General features: G+C 48.0%; 1 protein-coding gene across 2 annotated transcripts in view; it reads left to right on the forward strand.

The window, feature by feature from the left end:
* Nucleotides 1-294: 294 nt before the first annotated feature.
* ST6GAL2 (ST6 beta-galactoside alpha-2,6-sialyltransferase 2) overlaps nt 295-20,558 on the forward strand; it is a 58,856-nt gene continuing 38,592 nt past the window's right edge. The window contains exon 1 of one of the 2 annotated variants that reach the window (XM_006055972.4): nt 295-454. The gene's annotated coding sequence lies outside the window, so the exon portion shown is untranslated. Of the gene's footprint in view, nt 455-600; nt 951-20,558 lie in introns of those variants that run through there. The other variant, XM_006055971.4, reaches the window with a different exon arrangement.

Below are 20,558 nucleotides of genomic sequence, written 5' to 3' on the forward strand. Positions count from 1 at the left end.
CGGGAGGATGCTGCGCTCGCTCCCCTGCGCCCCACCCGGCCCGCTCCTGGGCGCTGCCTCGCGCGCAGGTAGCCCGGCCTTCGGCGCCGCGGTAGAGTGTGTCGCAGCGGGGCCGCACAAAGACTCACTTCCGCGGGGCCTAGTGCCCCGACCCCGGCCCCACAGCTCACAGCATCCCCGCCGTCGGCCAGGCCCGAGTGCCAGCGGCTGCGGCGCGCGGTGCCGGGCGGAGCCTGTGCAGGTGACCCTCGGAGGACCGGGACTGTCTGGCAGCGGCGGCGCGGACAGGCGTGCCTTTACAGGCTACCGCGACGCCCCAGTCTACGATCACTCTGTGCCAGCAGCGGGGCTCGGCTCGCAGCCGGGGAGCGCCCACCTTGTACCCTTTGCGCCGCCGCCGCCAAGCAGTGGGGAGTGGTCGCGGAACTTCCCGAGGCCAGCTGCCGCCCGCTAGGTGAGCACGGCAGCGAGGGGAGGCCGGAGGAAGCCTCGGAGGCGGAGGGGCGGGGGGCAAGGGGTGGGCGCTGGGGAGCGCTGGGCGGGGCGCGGCGCAGGCTCTGCGCGGGGGCTGGGAGCAGGGAGCCGCCGCCTGGAACAATGAGGCGCATCGCGCCGGCCCGGAGGCCGAGTCCCCCGCGCTCGTTTTCGCCGCCCAGCACCGAGCGATCAAGACCAGAGAAGACCCCGCCGGCCGCCCGGGACGGGAGCGCGGGTCGCTGGGTCTCTGGGGCGGCGCCAGGAGGCTGCTCGGCGGAGGCGGGCTGCTGCTGCGGGAGCCGCTGAGCCGCGCGCACGTCTGGCGCCCGGGCCCCGGCTCTCTGCTCCAGTCCATGCAATTGTGGGAGCGCGTGGCGCGCACCCGAGCGGCCGCGGGAGAAGAAGATGTGACACGCTCGTCCCCGACTCCACGCCGCGGGGTCGGACGCAGGGAGGCGCGGAGTACGGAAAAGGTGGGCGACCGAGGGCTCGGGGTCGGTCGGTGCCAGACGGCTGCCGCTGGGTCGCCGGAGCCGGGCGCAACTCGGCACCGAGTTAGACTCGGCGATCCGCTCCCAGACCTGTGGTGGGGTGTAGGGGGAGCGCTGAGGACAGTTTTGGGGGGAGAAGCAGGAAATTCCTCGAGAGGTGAGCCCACCGGAAGACTTGCGCTCTGGGGATAGGGGGACACAGTGTGCCCCTCAGTGACACTGATCTTTAATTTTGGCTCTGGAAGGGGCTCGAGGTCTTTAATTGTCTTCTCGGCCCCACCCGCAGGCACAACTGCGCTTCTTAAAGTCTAAAGTGCGTTGCACTGATCTCTAGTTTTCTGTAGCTGAAACGTTTGGGGCAGAAGGATCTTGTGAATCCTGAACAGTGGGGTGTTCGTTCTTGCGCACTGGCGCGAGGAGGGCGGCTTCGGAGTTGTCCCACTTTCCACCATGTACCGAAAGGAGGTTTGATGCATTCGGGGGTATGGAATGCAACGTCCATCTCCTTCGGATTTTGCGATGCAGGGGAATGGAACGGAGTGAAACTCCTGGCTGGAGCTAAGCGGCTGCTGCCTCCTTCCAAAGCGATCCGAATAGCTGTTTGAAGAGCCGTGCTTTCCAGGAATTTAAATGAGACTTTTTGCGAACGCCTTCCAGGTCTCTCCCCCTGGTACCGTGTTTGTTTTGTCAGGCTGAACTTTCAAAGCTGTTTTATAATCCGAGAAGCACTTTGGGAGAAGAGTAATGCTTGGCTGGATTGGTTGTGAACGTATTTTTAGTGATCAGGCTGAAAAATTGAGGAGAGGCAAACCATATTTGGTCGGAATCTTTGCTTTGTGTGCGGTTGGCGTTCTGACCGGGAAGGGGCCAGCTGATCCCCAGCTCGGTCGGCTGTATGCTTGGTGAGGACATTGCTGGGGGACTCGGAAAGCATTTTAAGGACTTTCTGCACATTTTAAATGCCTCGGGCGGGTTACTCGATAGTTACTTTTTTTTTTTTTAATTTTGTTCGACATACTTTGCCATATTGAAATAAAATTCATGACCCGTGGTTTTCAAAAATTGAAATGCTGTTGTTGCAAACTTGGGGTTGACGTTTTCTTTTAAAAGGAGAAATGATGTGTGGCCTTGAGCTTATTTTTACCCTGCTATTTTTCTGAAACTGGCAACCAAAATTTTTCCAACCCTTGAAGGCTCGCATTTCCCACATGCATCAGGAAAACTGTTGGCAGTAGGGAGTGGAGAATGCTGGAAACTAATGGAAGAATTGCCTTGAATTTTACAGTTGAGTGTAAGAAAAGTCACTCAAACATATTGGAATTCTTGATAAAATTTTTGTTGTGAGTGAGGTAAACTGGGGGTATTCCTTTCTGCTTGGTGCAGGTGAAGCTTCTGAAGCTTTGTGCTAAATCTCTGTAGAGACTGTGTAATAAACCTCAGCTCTTAGTGGGGTTCTGAACCCCAAAGTTCAGACAAGAAGGGCCAAAGGTGGGAGAGAGCTCAGCAGAAACCAGCATTTGCTGAATGTAGTAAGTGGTACCTGCGATCTGGGAAGTAAAGATAAAGAATTGAGGACATTTAGACTGTAGGATTCAAAGCTGAGATAATTTCACATCTGAAAATATGTGAATGGATTTATTATGTAGAGAAGAGCAGGCAGCGCTGCTCAGTCTCTGATGAGAATAATTAAGAGGGAAAAGTTTACTCATGGGGTGAACACATCAGTTGGGTCTGGGGAAGGATTTGTGGCCAGCCTGTGAGATAAGTTGAACAGTGAAGTGGTTGCTGAGAAATTCCTGTAGATGTTTGTTTCTGGAGCTCTTTTTTTCTGAGCTTCTCCTTTTCCTGAGATGATGAAGTGTGTGCATGCTTATACTAACTGGAGTTTTATCCTCTGTGTCTACAGTTTATCCAAGTGTTTCTCAGTGCTTAAGTCTTTCTATAAATACCAATTTATTTCTATACTTTTGTACCTGTTACTTAGGTAAGCCAATGACAAGTTCCTTTCCAGAAACTTGGAGATATTTGACCTTTGAGAAACTTTTAATTAATGTCTGGATTTGTTGTCTCATTCTTGATGCTTTTGCATAAAAAATGTTTTATGCATTAATAATTGGGACAGCCTTTGTTTTAATATTCACCTAAGTATACAGTGTTTTTTCTCCCTCCTGGATCTTCTATTATATCATCTTAATTTGTAATTGCTTAAATTAAGTGAACTACTTTACTTTTCTTGCTTGAATGTCTTAGCAAAGATAGTGCCTTCAAGGTAGGGGTATGTCAAGCTTTGCAATTTTAATCATTGGACACTCCTTTAAAAAGAACTAGGGGATTAAATTGACAACTGACAGTAAGAGAAATAATTACATAGAATCAGATACTAATTTTGGAATCAGGACTTTGCAGGTGTAATTTACACAGCAGTTTTCAATGTTCTTAACAGGTTGGTGTCAAGTCCAAACCCTGAGTGTGCTGGAAGATGTGACCAGCTACTCTTATGCATAAACATCAGACTGTGGATTACTACATCTGCCATTTTTCTACTTTTGAGTGATTTATGTGTAAACATGGGGCTTGGGCAGAAGCATGGATTTATTATGACTCTTACAAAATCCCATCCTGATCTTAAATTCTAAGCCCCGTCCCGCCCCCCCCTAAATTGATGGGGAAGAGATGCAATTCAAAATGCATGGAACACACCTGGCCTGTGGGTGAAGTGGTGGCCCTAATGTAAAGGGTGTGAGACTGGCCCTAGCAGTCCTCAGCCAGTAGTTTGGTCCAGCCCTCACATCCATCCCAGAGCTGCCACTTGGTAAAAGCTGGGTTTCCCGCAGTGGTCTGCCTACTGTCTTCCCTTGGCCGTAGGCAGGTTCCAGTCTGCCTCCCAGCACCAAGTCCCTCCTGCTTTGACATGGAATTGCCCTGTGGATGGACTGACATCAGAGCACCGCCACCCACTCTCAGGGACTTGTCTGAACAGACCTGTCCATACACCTCCTGCTTTCCGCTGCCCGCTGTGGTCTTCTCCAGGAAAGAATCCCCAGTTCCAGGCAGATGTTGTTTCTAACAAGTGTGAGGGTTGGGGTAGCAGTTTTGCGCTGGACTTTCTCAGAGAATGAAGCAGGAGGGCGACCTCTTGGTCCCGAGTTCTGCACAGACCTGCATGGTTTTCAGGGCTGCCAGATGAAGACTCTGCTTAAACTCTCTCCAAGGTGTCTTCCAGCATGGGGATTAAGTGGAATGGATAATTGTGTTTTCTGGCGTATCGAAAAGCTAATTCCCCTGCTCAGAAGAGAAGGAACCTTTAGTTATCCATACTGGACATCCCTTCCAACAGCCCATAGTCCTGGGGAGAGCAGTGACGCCAAGAATAATCAGAGCCTCTGCTTTGAGACTTTTCATGCCCCACCCTGCTGTTATGTCTGCACAGGGCATCAAGGGGCACCTTGGCCATAACCTGGGCCATGCTATGAGACTGAGCTCAGAAGGAGGAAGTGGCTGCCTCAAGAGTGAGAACAGAGCTGGGATCTGAACTTGGGCTTGGATGTCTCCAAATGCAGATGACACCACCCTGATGGCAGAAAGGAACTGAGGAACCTCTTGATGAAAGTGAAAGAGAAGAGTGAAGAAGTTGGCTTAAAACTCAACATTCAAAAAACTAAGATCATGGCATCCAGTCCCATCACTTCATGGCAAATAGATGGGGAAACAATGGAAACAGTGACAGAGTTTATTCTCTTGGGCTCCAAAGTCACTGCAGATGGTGACTGAAGCCATGAAATTAAAAGACACTTGCTCCTTGGAAGAAAAGGTTGTATATGATCAACCTAGACAGCATATTAAAAAGCAGAGACATTACTTTGCCAACAAAGGTCCATATAGTCAAAGCTATGGTTTTTACAGTAGTCATGTATGGATGTGAGAGTTGGACCATAAAGAAAGCTGAGCACCAAAGAAGTGATGCTTTTGAACTGTGGTGAAGAAGACTCTTGAGAAGGGACTTCAAGGAGATCAAACCAGTCAATCATAAAGGAAATCAGTCCTGAAGATTCATTGGAAGGACTGATGCTGAAGCTGAAGCTCCAATACTTTGGTCATCTGATGCGAAGAACTGACTCATTGGAAAAGACCCTGATGCTGGGCAAGATTGAAGGCAGGAGGAAAAGGGGGTGACAGGATGAGATGGTTGGATGGCATCACCGACTTGATGGACATGAGTTTGAGCAGGTTTTGGGAGTTGGTCAAGGACAGGGAAGCCTGGTATGCTGTGGTCCATGGGGATGGGAAAGAGTCAGACATGAGTGAGCAACTGAACTAAACTGAACTTGGGTGTCTCCAAAGGCCACACAGCAACATGAGATACCACTCTGAAGAGGAAGGGCACTGACTGGGAGCTCCCAGCCCCACCCAGGCGTGCTGGCTCCAGAAGGTTGTCCAGGCTGCAAGCACAGGACCTGGAGTCTGTGTCTTTTGGAACCTGGAGGCAGACAGAAGCCTGAGTTGCAGCTGCAAGGTGGCCCAGGCCATTTGGGATATCCGGTCATGCAGTAGTAGGGTGAAATTCAGGCTCACGGGGTGTGACAGCAGTGACATTTCCAAAGAAAAATATAAGCTAAGATTCAAGAGAATTACCCTGTGCTTTGACGCTTCCCTAGTGGCTCAGACAGTAAAGAATCTGTCTGCAATGCAGGAGACCTGGGTTCAATCCCTGAGTTGGAAAGATTCCCTGGAGAAGGGAATGGCAACAAGCTCCAGTATTCTTACCTGGAAAATCCCATGGGCAGAAGAGCCTTCCAGGCTACAGTCCATGGGCTCACAAAGAGTCAGAAACACCTGAGCAACTAACACACTTTTGAGTTATTGGGTCGTCAAAGAGTGCAAGCCTAGAAAGTAGCCTCTTGGGATGTTTAGAAATATATTGGCTAAAGCATTAGAGAATACATCGTCAAGAAAAATCCTGCAGTGTCTTGATCAGAAGCCTTTGTTTTCAGAAATTTAAAATTCACATACTTAGTCCTATGCCAGCCTGCTTCTAGGATTTGAGCCTGAGAGAAGAATGCTATATTAACTTTAGAACCATTGGTTTTCTGCGTTCAAATTATACAAATTTTTCAAGTACATGTTCTTGCATGTTGCTAATTATTGTGGCTTCTAGAATGACTTTCTGGAATAGGAAATGGCAAACCACTCCGGTATTCTTGCACAGAAATCCTATGCACAGAGGAGCCTGAAAGGGTACAGTCCATGGGGTCACAAAAGAGTTGGCCATGACTGAGTGACTGAGCGTAGAATAACTTGGCTTTAAATTACATTTGGGAAAAGGTAAATCTTGTAGATACCCCAATAGCTTTCATGAATCAGAAATTAATGTGAAAAGTAGCTTCCTTGAAAGTCTATTGATGGCTCTTTTGCAGTGTGTTAAAACCTGTATTTGTACCTCTGGCCACAGATGGGTAGGAAAAAGTGCAATTAATACGGAATTTGTTTTCTAAATGATACAGTTAATCCAATAGGTGCATGATTAAATGAATGAATTTGCTTTTCCTATTAGAAGAAGGGTCTTACTATGTAAATTATATTTTACAATTGGGAAAACTATACCCCTGAGAAGTCCCAGTGCCAAAAAAAAAAAAAAAAAAAAAGAGGACTATCTTTTAAAAGACGACGCAAGCACACACACACATTGGCACACCCTCACACACATTCACACTTAAATATGGGAGGAACACATCCCGGGACTGATGTGACTCTATGTCAAATATGAGGAGAGAGAATGTGAATCGTGACAAGTAAACGTTCCTGGCTGGGATTCACAGCTGCTGAGAAGCAAACTCAGGATGAGGACCCTGGCCTTCTGACCAAGAGAACACTCTTCTTCCTGTATCAGTCATCTCTGGAGAATTCCACATTGTCAGTGGACTAGGAAGATCTCAAAAATGTTTAGGGTTTAAACTGCATTCTTAGTTTATTATAAGTAGACCGTGTGTTAGAGAAAGAAATGGCAATTCACCCCAGTATTCTTGCCTGGAGAATCCCATGGACAGAGGAGCCTGGTGGGCTACAGTCCAGGGGGTCACAGAAGAGTTGGCCATGACTGAGCGACTGCACAACAACAAAGACTGCGTGTGGGAACACGCGATCTTTTCTCTCTGTGTGCAGCGTGAGGGTTCTTACAGCGTCAGCATCTCCCGGTACCCGGGTAGGTGCAGGATGAGTTTCATGCTTGGGACCAGATCCTGCAGTGGCATCTCCAGCAGGGTATCTAGGGTGCTGGGCTGGGCCAGGTGACTGGACTCCTGGTATCACAACTCAAGTTCCCTGCAGGGGGAGGTAGATTCAGAGCAGGATTAGAGGAGGAAGGTCAGGTGTGTGCTTGCTTTATACTGTGTTTTTACATGGTGGATGAAAGCAGTACTGAGGGTTGCAGTTAGATATTTCGACATTCCCCTTGTTTATCCTGTGTGCTTGCCAAGGACATTTTTGCTTAAAGTCAAGTCCAGTCACCTATGTACCTCAAAACCAAGTGTCCTTCCTTTAGTGTCTGGCAGTTTGTAGGGTGAACAGAACGCAGGGGCTGTCACAGGCCCCCTTGCTTGTGTGGGGAGAACAGAGGACAGATGGTAAAGTTCACACCAAGATACACAAAAGTGAATTTCACTTTCTGACTCTTTGCGACCCCATGGACTGCAGCCCGCCAGGCTCCTCTGTCCATGGGATTCTCCAGGCCAGAAAACTGGAGTGGGTTGCCATTCCCTTCTCCAGGGGATCTTCCCCACCCAGGGATTGAAGCTGGGTCTCCTGTATTGCAGACGATTCTTTACCACCTAAGCAAAACCTCGAGCATCTGATGATCTCCAGGTGCCAGGGCAGTGACATCATGGAATATGTCGGGTCTGGAGCAGGCCTTTCTTTTCTCACATTTTGTTAGCTACTTTAGGAAGTCAGAGTTAAACCATTCAACCCTATTATTTGTATGCCTCCCTGAATCTCACAGAGAACACCTGAAAAGCGCCTCTCTTTTCATAATGATCCCAGATGTAGTTGGGCATCTTTGTTCCTTTCTTTAACAGAGCATTCAGAAGTGAGGGACATGTGTAGTTGGCCAGTAATTAGTAAATAAATTCGGTAGGACCTTCCCAGGGAGAGTTTACAAAAGCACTCATCTCGGATCCATAAACGTATCAAATCCTAACAATCAGAACCACGCACATTAGCAGCCCCTGGTGGGATAATAAGGCTGGTCCCCAGGGATGGGCTGGTGGTGGTTGTGGTTGGGCTGCAGTTTTTTCCTGCTTGCCCATGAATCATCTGTGAACAGATATTAAAATCTGGGAAAGGTCCCTGGGCAGGAAAGTATCAAATCTCAGCTGAACACAAAGAACTGTAAGTGCACTGCTTTGAGTTCTGGCCCTCCCGGTGCAGGTGGAGAAGGTAACACACACCTTTGGTGGGAAGCCAGAGACAGTACTGTGCTGTGTCCCCACCAGTGTGTCACACCTGGCCTGAGTGTCACACATGGCCATTACACGTTCTGCCAGCACTCCCTGCTGGAGACAGCCACCCAGACTAAGGGCATCTTCCCGGGAGGGACAGAGGGTCAGCTGCATTTGGAGTCGTGAGAGTTTATATGGCGCTTCCTGTATTTTCCAAGCATCTTCCCAGACTACGTCCTCTATGTGCTAAGCGCTCTGCATTGCTTTCCTTAAAGGTCGAGTGAGGGCTCGGGGCAGCCCTGAGTGAGTCAGTTAATTAAAGGAACTCTTTCCATTACTCTGAATCCATACTAGAATGAAAATAAAGACTGTCACCAGTGGTTGAAGTTAGGGACTTCAAGTGATTCTCCGTAGTAAATAGAACATTGCAGGAGTTTAATGAAAGCACATGGAGTTTAAAAAAAAAAAATACATGGAGCATTTGAATAAACTGTTCTTGCTCCATTTAAGTATGCTTAAGATACAAGGGATGACTTACAAATGAAAAGAGAGGTACCTAAGCGTGGCTTTCCTCTCACCCAAGGAAGTCATTTTAAATCACTTTCATAATCCAGTTAAGTGGATTTTAATGACAACATGTGCGTTGGTTGTTAGCAGCCGCATTGCTGCCTGTGGCATTTCGGCAGTTCCGTCCCGTGACAACCCCCAGCACCAGCAACACTCAGGATCTCCACGAAGTCTCACCGACCCAGGTCTGTTCTGGACATACACACCTGGCAAAGGAAGCTCTTTGGAGGAACCTCCATCCACTCTTGGGCTTCCCAGGTGGCGCTAGTGGTAAAGAACCCACCTGCCAGTGCAGGAGACATGGGTTCAATCCCTGGCTTGGGAAGATCCCCTGGAGGAGGACATGGCAGATCACTCCAGTATTCTTGCCTGGAGATTCCCATAGACAGAGGAGCCTGGTGGACTATAGTCCATGGGGTCACAAAGAGTCAGATATGACTTAGCACAGCACCATCCACTGTCACAGGCCTGGGTTGATTCCCACAATAATCAGTGCTACTGCTATTTGTGGTAATATATTAAAATTGAAAATCTGTGAAAACAGTAGGACCTTAGCTCTCTGCACACCCTTGAGCCCTTTTAATTTTCCTCATGAGTCACGCTATGCCAACTTAATGAGGTTTGCATCACCAGTTGGTTTCTCTGCACTTTTTAATTATGTTGTTGTCCTGGACAAGGTCTTTGGTAACTGAAAGTGGGTAAAAAATTCTCTTACTGGGTTCTGAAATCGTGATGCCAGTCAGGAAGGCCTAAGCCTGTGATCAAACTAGCTCACCAACTTGTGCTGTGTTCTTCTGGGAATTCAGAACCATGGGTTATTGAAGCTGGTTTCCAGTGGACCCCAACATTTCAGGAGAGTGTAAACTCAGCCTTGACTTTCGCAGTAGGCTGAGTGTTTTGCTTGTTTGTTTTTCTTCTTTCCAACTGTTATAGACTGCTTGAGAAGATTTACTCTCAGGCAGGGAACCTCAAAGTCAAGACAATTTTGTGGCCTCCTAGAAACTGATGATGAATAATTCAGATCTTACAAGAGGTCCTGCCTTTCCCTTGTTTGTGCTGTGTGTGTGCTCAGTCATGTCAGACTCTTTGCAACCCCATGAACTGTAGCCCTCCAGGCTCCTCTGTCCATGGGATTCTCCAGGCAAGAATACTGGAGTGAGTTGCCATTCCCTTCTCCAGGGGATCTTCCTGACCCAGTGATTGAACAGGTCTCCTGCACTGTAGGCAGATTCCTTACTGTCTGAAACACAAGCAAACCTGACAAACAGGTAAATAAAGATGATCTGTCTCCCAAGTGTAGAGGCCAGGCACCTGCTCTGTCCAGCTGAGCTGTGTATCAGGATGGGTGAAGGGCAGCTGTCAGGGGAGGGGGTCCCCTCGGAGTTCGGGGGGGTCTTTACCTTCAGCCTCATAGAGAGGATAATAGAAAAAGCAAGAGAGTTCCAGAGAAACATCTACTTCTGCTTTATTGACTACACCAAAGCCTTTGACTATATGGATCACAGCAAACTGTAGAAAATTCTTCAAAAGATGGGAATATCAGACCACCTTACCTGCCTCCTGAGAAATCTGTATGCAGGTCAAGAAGCAACAGTTAGAACCAGACATGGAACAATGGACTGGCTCCAAATTGGGAAAGGAGTACCTCAAGGCTGTATATTGTCACCTTGCTTATTTAACTTCTATGCAGATTACATCATGCGAAATGCCAGGCTGGATGAAGCACAAGCTGGAATCAAGATTGCTGGGAGAGATATGCAGATGACACCACCTTTATGGCAGGAAGCAAAGAGGAACTGAAGAGCTTTTTGATGAAAGTGAAAGAGGAGAGTGAAAAAGCTAGGTTAAAACTCAACATTCAAAAAACTAAGATCATGATATCTGGTCCCATCACCTCATGGCAAATAGATGGGGAAACAGTAGAAACAGTGACAGACTTTATTTTCTTGGGCTCCAAAATCACTGCAGATGCTGACTGCAGCCATGAAATTAAAAGACATTTGTTCCTTGAAAGAAAAGCTATGACCAACCTAGACAGCATATTAAAAAGCAGAGACATTACTTTGCCAACAAAGGTCCATCTAGTCAAAGCTATGGTTTTTCCAGTGGTCATGTATGGATGTGAAAGTTGGACTATAAAGAAAGCTGGGCACCAAAGAATTGATACTTTTTAACTGTGATGTTGGAAAAGACTCCTGAGAGTCCCTTGGACTGCAAGGAGATCAAACCAGTCAATCCTAAAGGAAATCAGTCCTGAATATTCATTGGAAGGACTGATGCTGCAGCTATAACTTCAATACCTTGGCCACCTGATGTAAAGAATTGACTCATTGGAAAAGACCCTGATGCTGGGAAAGATTGAAGGCAGGAGGAGAAGAGGACAACAGAGGATGAGTTGGTTGGATGGCATCACCATCCAACTCATGTCCATCGACTTGATGGACATGAGTTTGAGCAAGCTCCGGGAGTTGGTGGTGGTCAGGGAAGCCTGGCATGCTGCAGTCCATGGGGTCGCAAAGAGTTGGACATGACTGAGCAACTGAACTGAACTGAACTGAACAATGATCCTACATGTAGGGCAGCAAAGGAGACACAGACATAAAGAACACTGGACTCTGTGGGAGAAGCCGAGATAATTTGGGATGATTTGAGAGAATAGCATTGAAACATGTATATTACCATATGTAAGACAGATGACCAGTGTAAGTTCAATGCGTGAAGCAGGGCACCCAAAGCCCTGCGACAACCCAAAAGGATGAGGTGTGGAGGGAGGTGGGAGGGGGGTTCAGGATGGGGGGACACGTGTGCACCCGTGGCTGATTCAGGTCAATGTATAGCAAGATTATCACAGTATTGTAAGGTAATTATCCCCCATCAAATAAATTAATTACTTGAAAAAAAAAAAAAGACTCTGAGATGTGGAAACTTATGTAGTCTGCCTTTGTGTTGCCAGCTCAAACATTCCTCCAGTAGATCCTGTAGATATTTATTGAGTAAAAGTCGCTCCTTTCATGGCAGACTTGGGCTTGTTGCCATCAAGCAGTGGAGTTCCACCCACCGCCTCTTTATCTTCAGGGCTGGGGAGTCAAGGAGAGGGGCCGAGGATACTCCTTCCATGAATCGTGCATCTCACAGGGTTGTTATTGTACTCACTCCCTGGTTTACACTCTTTGGCCACAGTTAACAAGTGTGGGAACAGGAACGTGCTGAGGTCAGACATCTCCTTCTTAAAAAGAGAACTAAGTTGGCTTCTTGTCATGGTCTCCGCAGCTCCCAGACTCTCCCCTGAGGGAGGGCGGATGACGTTTCTCGTGCCGGATTCCGTGCTCCCTGCCATCAGCCTCCGTCTCCATCTCTTTCTCCGACACACACCTCATTGCATCCATACCTACAAGAGCACTGTGGGGGCGTGGCAGGGGATTTCAGCCCCTGACCTCTGCTTGGAGACTTGAACACTGATGCTTACTTTATTATAGCAGGTGCTAACGATTTATGAGCTGTGAAAAGTTTCTTTTGAGCGCACCGGAGGTCAGAACTGGACATTTAATTTGAAACCCATATGGCACTGACTTGACAGTATGGGGAGACCCTTTGTAAACTGTAGAGGGCAGTCGCTGTGAGAGACATGAACTCTGGAGCCAACAGACTAAGTTTCAGATTCCAGGCCTCCACTTTGGAGGAATTTGTGGTCATTATTCTTTTTTCTTTTCTTCTTTCTGTTCTTATTTTTTTAAAACAAATTTCAGACTTTTAGAGCAGCTTAAGGTTCCCAGCAAAAATGAGCAGAACATATGGAGACTTCCTGCCTCACACCTGCACAGCATCCTCTATTATCAGCATACCCCAAATGGTATATTTGTTGCAATCCGATGAACCTACATTGATGCATCATAATGTCCCAAAGTCCATAGTTAACCTTTGGGTTCACTCTTGGGTTTATACATTCTATGTTGTTGATGTTGTTGTTGTAGTTGCTAAACTGTGCCTGGCTCTTTTTTGACCCCATGGGCTGTAGCCCACCAGGCTCCCCTGTCCATGGGATTCTCCAGGCAAGAATCCTGGAGTGGATTGCCATTTCCTTCTCCAGGGGATCTTCCCAACCCGGGATCAAACATGAGTCTCCTTCACTGCAGGCAGACTTCTTAGCATCTGAGCTGCCAGGGAAGTTGAAAACTTATGTCCACACAAAAACTCAGCTGCCGCACATGGATGAGTAGCAAGGACTGGTGGTTGCACAGAGAATACTCCACCTCTGTTCTGCTGGAGCACATGCTCCATGGTCCTGGTCTCCCTTCCAGCTTCACTTAGAATACACAGAATCAAAGACACAACTCTGAAGACCTCCAAGACAGCGACAGGGGAGCAGGAAACCAAGGCTGGCCCTTTGCACCCGGGTTCCTGTAGGGCTCCCGGTTGTGTGCCTGTGAAGCTGGCCCGACTAATGTCCCATGGACTCTTAACCTCGGTTTCTCATCATGAAACTAAGGCACTCATAGCGCCCAGCTCACAGGTCATTCTTAGGTTTATCACTGACACAACAGCACACTTGGAGCCTGTGAGCTCTACTCCTTCTACCATCGGATGAGGCTTAAACACAGGCAGCTGGTCAGATGCAGCCAGGCCACTCAGTGTCACCTCCAGAACTGAGCAGGCTGCACAGAGGTTTCCATAAGTCACGGAGGATGAATCTTATTAGCCCTCTGGAAATGAGTCAGTGCCTGTACAGATGAACAAGCAAATAAAATAGAGTGCCTTCAGCACTTTGAACAGCAAGTGGTTTTATAAAAAGACAAAACCTGGCTGCCAGCCCCCATCACTTTCCCCTGAGAATTCGTGCCCTCCCCTGAACCTCAGCACCCTCACCTGTGAAGCGAAAGCCTCTGAGGCTGATGGATCCCAGAGCTTGGACATCATGATGTAGAGTCTTACAAGAAGGCGGGACCTAGATAAAAGTCAAGACATGTGAATGTGTGTAACAGGACATGCTGGGAAGAAACAGCAAACCAGCTTTATCATCACCATCCTGTCATCTGGGCATTGAAAGCCAGCAGCGCTGGAGACCCTCTCCCCAAAGCCGAGCCTTCACCAGCAGGACTGACACCCACGTGCACCTGTCACTGCCATACAGACACCTGCTGTCTGGTAGCCACATGGCACCCTCCTCGAAGGTCTAAACTTGTACTTCTGCATCTGTTTAAAGGACCCTGAAGCCCTCCAGGTGTCTGAACAACCAGGAACCCTGGCATGAACACCCTTGCAGGTTAGACTTCTTCTGGGAGGGGTGAGGTGCCCCAGTTTCTGCAGCTCCCTTGCCAATGTTCAGGAACTCTGTGCATGGGTGCTCAGTCGCTTAGTCATGCCTGACTCTTTTGTGACCCCGTGAACTGTACCTTCCCAGCTCCTCTGTCTATGGGATTTTCCAGGCAAGAATACTAGAGTGGATTGCCATTTCCTCCTCCAGGGGATCTTCCTGACCCAGGGATTGAATCCACATGTCCTGTGTCTCCTACACTGGTAGGCGGGTTCTTTAGCACTGAGCCACCTGAGAAGCCCCCAGGAATTTTGTGAGCCAATTATTAAATTATATTAAAAACAAAGATGGTCAGCTCTCAAAACTCATCGATTCCTAAGTTTCATCACATCTTCTGCCTTTTCTCCTTCAGGAGTCCTTTGCATCTATTGCATCTGTGTAGTAAAAATACTGAGATGAGCTTCTGTGTCTGTTCCCACCTCTGAGTTCAATAAGGACACATAAGTAGATTCAAATTGGCTGTGGTGGAAATACTTACACCATAGAAAGGCAAATGCTAAAAATCAGGTCTTCTCCCCACTCCCCTTGCCTGAGAGCCAATTTTAAAACTTTTACCTGTACATTGCTGAGCAGGGATGGCATTTAGAGAAGTTCCTTTTGAAAGGTTTGTTACAAGCTGTGTTTATCATAGACCATTCCAGAATCCAGTAGAGAGTGTGGAAAAGGAAAAAAGGAAGAAGGGGTGACCATTCTGGGAGCACCCATGCCTGGAAGCACATGAACTGTGTAGAATCTAATAAAAATCCTCTGGAAGACCGGCTGAGCTGTGTGATGGCACTCAGCCTTTCAGAGGAGAGAGAACTGGTGTTTGTGACTCAGCTCCTTAACATCTTCCTTCTGTAGAATGGGAATCTGGGTATGATTTGCAAAGGCAGTAGTGTTCAACGCTATGGGAAAGTTTTTGTAAGCATAATTACACTCTGCTGTTTCTTTTATTCATGTATCTGTGCCTCAGGTGTTAAAAGTCCCTTGCCAGTGGGAGAAGCAGGCACGGATGCAGGGCTGGGTAGCACAGGAAGCAGCCAGGGAAGGGTGCCCCAGCTGGTTCCTGAGGTGACAGCCCCCATTTTCCTGCAGAGGAAATGGCCCTCGCAGAGGCACTCAGCTGGGAGCCCAGTCTCACCTGTGGGGTCCAGGGCTGCACAGGGCTGCATGGGTCAAGGTGGGTGTGGCTGGTTTGGGGAGAGGTGATGGGGATTAGGAAGCTGTGGTCAGACAAGCATCTGTGGGTGGTTCTGTGGGTAGTTTGGGGATTCCTGCCAAACCACCTCCTGACTGCATGGGAGGGCAGTGCCTGTTCTCTCTCCTGCTCTGAGGTTTTAGTCACTCATGCAGCCATCCAAGGGCCAACATGCAATGCAGGCACGTGGGCCCTGCCTCTGGGATTTTGGTTCAAGTCTGGAGCAGATGCCAGGAGGTTTCATTTTTTTAATTAATTTTTGTTGGAGTATGGTTGCTTCACACTGTTGTGTCAATTTCTGCTGTATAGCAAAGTGAATATATATACATATGTTCCGTCTTTTTCGGATTTCCTTCCCATTTAGGTCACCACAGAACACTGAGTAGAGTTTCGTGTGCAATGCAGTAGGCTCTCATTAGCTTTCTATTTTATGGGCTACCTTGGTGGCTCAGACAGTAAAGAATCTGCCTGCAACACAGGAGACTAGAGTTTGATCTCTGGGTCAGGAAGATCCTTTGGAGGAGGGAATGGCAACCCACTCCAGTATTCTTGACTGGAGAATCCCACAGACAGAGGAATCAGGCAGGCCACAGTCCATGGGGTTGCAAAGAGTAGGACACCACTGAGCGACTACAGCAAAGTGAATCAGCTGTATGTATACATAGATCTCCACTCTTTTGGATTTCCTTCCCATTGAGGTCACCAGAGAGCACTGAGTAGAGTTCCCTGTGCTCTACAGTAGGTTCTCATTAGTTATCTATTTTCTATTTAGTATCAATAGTGTATATATGTCAACCTCAATCTGCCAGTTAATCCTCCCCCTGGCCCTTTCCCCCTTGCTGTCCATCCATTGTTCTCTACGTCTTCATTGTCTCCAATGTGTCATCCATTGTCTCCATTTCTCATTTTTCTCGTATGTGTAGCACCACTCACAGAAGTGTTGTTCTGTAACCTCTGTGTCTTCACCACCAAGAGAAGACGATGCACAATAATAATAAGGCTCTTTCCAGCTCCATGTCCCTCTGGCTCCCAGTCTCAATCTGTCCCCACAATCACTTTGTGAGACATTCAGAGCAGCTGTTCCTAATTTTCCAGCTAAGAACAAAGACAGTAGACGTTGACTGAGGAGCGCAGGTCCCACCATAACACGTGGGGCACCCATGCTTCTCTCCACTTGCCGAGGGTTTTTCTCAGGAACACGGACCCTGGGGGTCCTGTCTGTGAGCCCTGGGAGCCACCTTGCGGTCATCTGCCCTGGGGCCAACCTCAGACCCATCCTCCAATGAACAAGGGAGCCCCTGAGTTCCCCAAGATACCTTGAGCTCTGCGAGGATGACTCTATAGACTTTACAGCATAGTCATTCTATTCTTAATTTTCCTCCTGTTTAATTCCTGCAGCACTCTGTTCAGCCGTGGGACTTTATAAGATTGTGGATGTAAAATATGGTTCAATCTATTTAGTATCATTAGATGACATGGAATGTGTCGCGAGAGGAAGAGGTTTTTGTGGGTTTTTAGATATTTCCATCTCTTTCCATCACTTAATGACAGGAGAAGACAGAACAAGGGCGTGCACTTCAGCCCTGGGATCTGTGTTCTCACTGTGACCACATCCAACTTTGTATTCACAGGTAGCGTGCCGCATTTCCCTAGACCATGAGTCTATAGAGTCATCCTCGCAGAGCTCAAGGTATCTTGGGGAACTCAGGTGCTCCCTTGTTCATTGCAGGATGGGTCTGAGGTTGGCCCCGGAGCAGATGACCATGGTCACTGGGGAGAAGAGCGCTTGAGGAGATGAGTGTGTGAGGGGTAGGGGTGGAGAGATCATACGGGCAGTACCACCGTCACAACCTAACCCCCCATTGATGCAGCATCTTCAACCCACATCCCCGGGTTTCAAGAAATGCAGCTTTATCTAAACTCCACAGAAGCTGCATTTTGAGTGTCTCACTCTCCTGTTTCAATTCCCCTTCTCCTTTCCATCAGCCTGTGTGTGCTACTCACTCAGTCGTGTCTGACGCTTTGTGACCCCACGGGCTGTACCCGCCAGGCTCCTCTGTCCATGGGATTTCCCAAGCAAAAATACTGGAGTGTTTTGCCATTCCCTTCTCCAGGGGATCTTCCTGACCCAAGGATCGAAAAGGGTTTCCTGCATGCAGGCAGATTCTTTACCATCTGAGCCACGAGGGATAGTTTTTACCTCCTTTTGGGCAAGGGAAAACCAGCTCAGAAAGTATTCTTCCAAATCTGTGTCCTCCCCTCCACAGTCCTTGAAATACAGCTTTTGAACTTCAAAGCTGAGAATTAACATAAAGGGCTGCTGGTTCTTCAGTGACAGTCATCCTGGGTCAGAGAAGGTCTGCTCTTTGTCCCTGTGAATTCAGGAAGGTACAGCAAAAGGGGGAAAAAAATCAGTCAGGATGCCTAGCATCCTGCCAGACTTGTGAACTTGGTTCTGTCTTTCCCACATTACTTTAGGCCTGGGCGGGGGGTATGTTTGATGTGTTTAACATCGCATACCTGGAATCCAGCATGTGTCAGGTGTGCAGGTATCTGTGGAGTTTATGAATGAATGAAGCAATGGAAAATCAGCACTGTGTTTGTGTATGCACACACCAGATGCAAGAACAATTGTGCAGCTCTCAGCCAGGGCACAGTGACCCAGTGACTGGCAGCGACCAGAGGCAGGTAGGAACTAGAGTATGTTATCACGGGTGGCCGAAACTCAGAGAAACTTCAGAAACTATTTCATAACCTGGAAACATTTTACTGGTTCTGAAACTGAAATCTGGAAAAGCAGGCTGGACCGAAAACATCCAGACCACATTGGATTTTCCTGAGGTCCACTGAGTCCACCCTAGCCCCTCGCACCTTTGCTGAGGTGAGGTCTGCAGATGGAAAACTTGGCTTTGAAGCTCAGGGCAGAGTTGAAAGCTCCACACAGAGAAGTGTCTTTAAAGTCTCATGTTTTATATTAATTCTTCAAGTTGATTTCCTATTTGACTCCATGATAAGTGTGTATATGTGTTTTAAAACAAAAATTAATGTTTTTCTCACAGCCTGCTGTGAGCTTAAAGCTCTTTTACGCTTCCATAAATCATTTTAGCTTTGAGCTTTTCTCTTCCAGACTGATAATGCTGTCACATGAAAGTCCTCACCAAGGCTGGAATTCACTGTCAGATTTATATTTTGTGCTGATGTATTGGCAGGAATTATGACCCAAAGAGATCGGGAAACAGAAACATAAATATAAACACAATTAACGAATTCTTATTCTTGTTTTTACAACTTTCAGGACAAGTTTTATGTTGACAAATTTTGTTATGTTTGAAATCGTAAATACTTGAAATCTGTGTAAAACAGAAATAGTGAGTTTCCAAACTCAGATTGCATGGTTGTGAATATTTTGCCATTTTACTCCAGACATGCTTGAGCGGTGAAACTCAACACCCCTCCTCCTCCCACCCAGGCCCTTCCCTCCCTCCTCAAAGGAGCTTCTATCTGCCATTTGTATTGGAGTTGTCAGATTTTACATAAACAGTAGGATGTGCTGGGTTTGTTTTGCAGCTTCCTTTTCGCCTCAGTGCTTCCCTGACATTTATCCGCACTCCTCTGTGCAGACAGAGCTAGAGCCGTGAGCTTGGAGTTTGAGAAAGTGGCTTTTGCCCACTTCCGCTCTGATGGAGTGCACACGCCTCGTGGGTTGTTTGAAGACTCCTGAGAGGCGGTCTCCGAAGCGCCCTCTTCTCTGGGCTCTTGGGGGAATGTGTGCATCCTCAGTCGTGTCGGACTCTTTGCAACCCTAGGGACCATAGCCCACCAGGTTCCTCTGTCCTTGGGATTACCCAGGCAAGAATACTGGAGTGGGTGGCCATTCCCTTCTTCAGGGGAATCTTCCCGACCCAGGGATCAAACTCAGGTCTCCCCCATTGCAGGTGGATTCTTTATCACACGAACCACCAGTATACATATAACCCCTCCCTCCTGAATCTCTCTCTCAACCCCACCCACCCTTCTAGGTTATCAGAGCACGAGCTGAGCCCCCAACAGCTTCCCACTAGCTATCTAAACATAATAGCGTATATATGTCTATGTGACTCTCTCAGTTTGTCCCACACTCTCCTTCCTCCCACTATGTGCACAAGTCTATTCTCTCTGTCTGCACGGTGTCACTTCTTTACTTTTACACAATACCAAACCTGAAATGAAAACTACTGTGTCTTGAACTCTCACTGTGAGCCAGGTACTGTGGTGAGTCTTGTAGACCAATGAGGGTTAGGACACGTATGGTGCATGTTGAATGAAGAAGCTGAGGCTTAACAGATTTTTCTAACATGACAAGAAGGCTCAGAACAGGCTGTCCGACCTCAGGGCCTTCTGGTCAGCTACACACTGTAGAGTCGTGGGTCTCACTGTCCAACCCGCAGTCTGGACTCGGGGGCGGTGTCCCTGAGCTGCCCCCTGGGTGGTGCCAGCATCCCCCACCACTGCATCCCGTCTCCAGCTGGTGATGCTCCGGACCCTCTCAGATGAAGAAGGGAGGCCTGCATTTCTTGAGGAAGCAGGGTCCCTGCTGGCTGGAGGCCCCCTCATAAGGACCACCTGCCGGCTACTGACACTTTGACCGCGAATCTGGGAGAAACCTTACATCTCCATGGCAGTATGCCACTTCCCATCCTTCCCATCACCGTGAGTGTTGGAGCTACTTCAGCTGTGAGCCTTGGCACATTACTGGTATAAAGTGTAAATATCTGAATGCTGATTATCATAAAACAAACAGACCACTCTGTCCAGAGCAGATTCAGGCAGCCAGAGACCCCAGCTGGCAGTCAGCTTGTGCATCTCTGAACAGCCAGAAACAGGCTCCCCAACCCCACTGCCCTGCCACCACCTGCCACCCCCCTTGCAGAAAGTTCTGAGAGCTAAAAGCTGCCCAGTGCCACTTGCCCGTGTGAACCTTTGTCTCTTATTTATTTTTTTGAACTTCTTATTTTCTATTGGGTATAACTGATTAACAATGTAGTGATAGTTTCAGGTATTCAGCCAGTTATATATATGTATCCATTCTCCCCTAAACTCCTCTCCCATCCAGGCTGCCA

This window comes from Bubalus bubalis, chromosome 12 (assembly GCF_019923935.1).
Source record: "Bubalus bubalis isolate 160015118507 breed Murrah chromosome 12, NDDB_SH_1, whole genome shotgun sequence".
In the NCBI taxonomy this organism is placed as follows: Eukaryota; Metazoa; Chordata; class Mammalia; order Artiodactyla; family Bovidae; genus Bubalus; species Bubalus bubalis.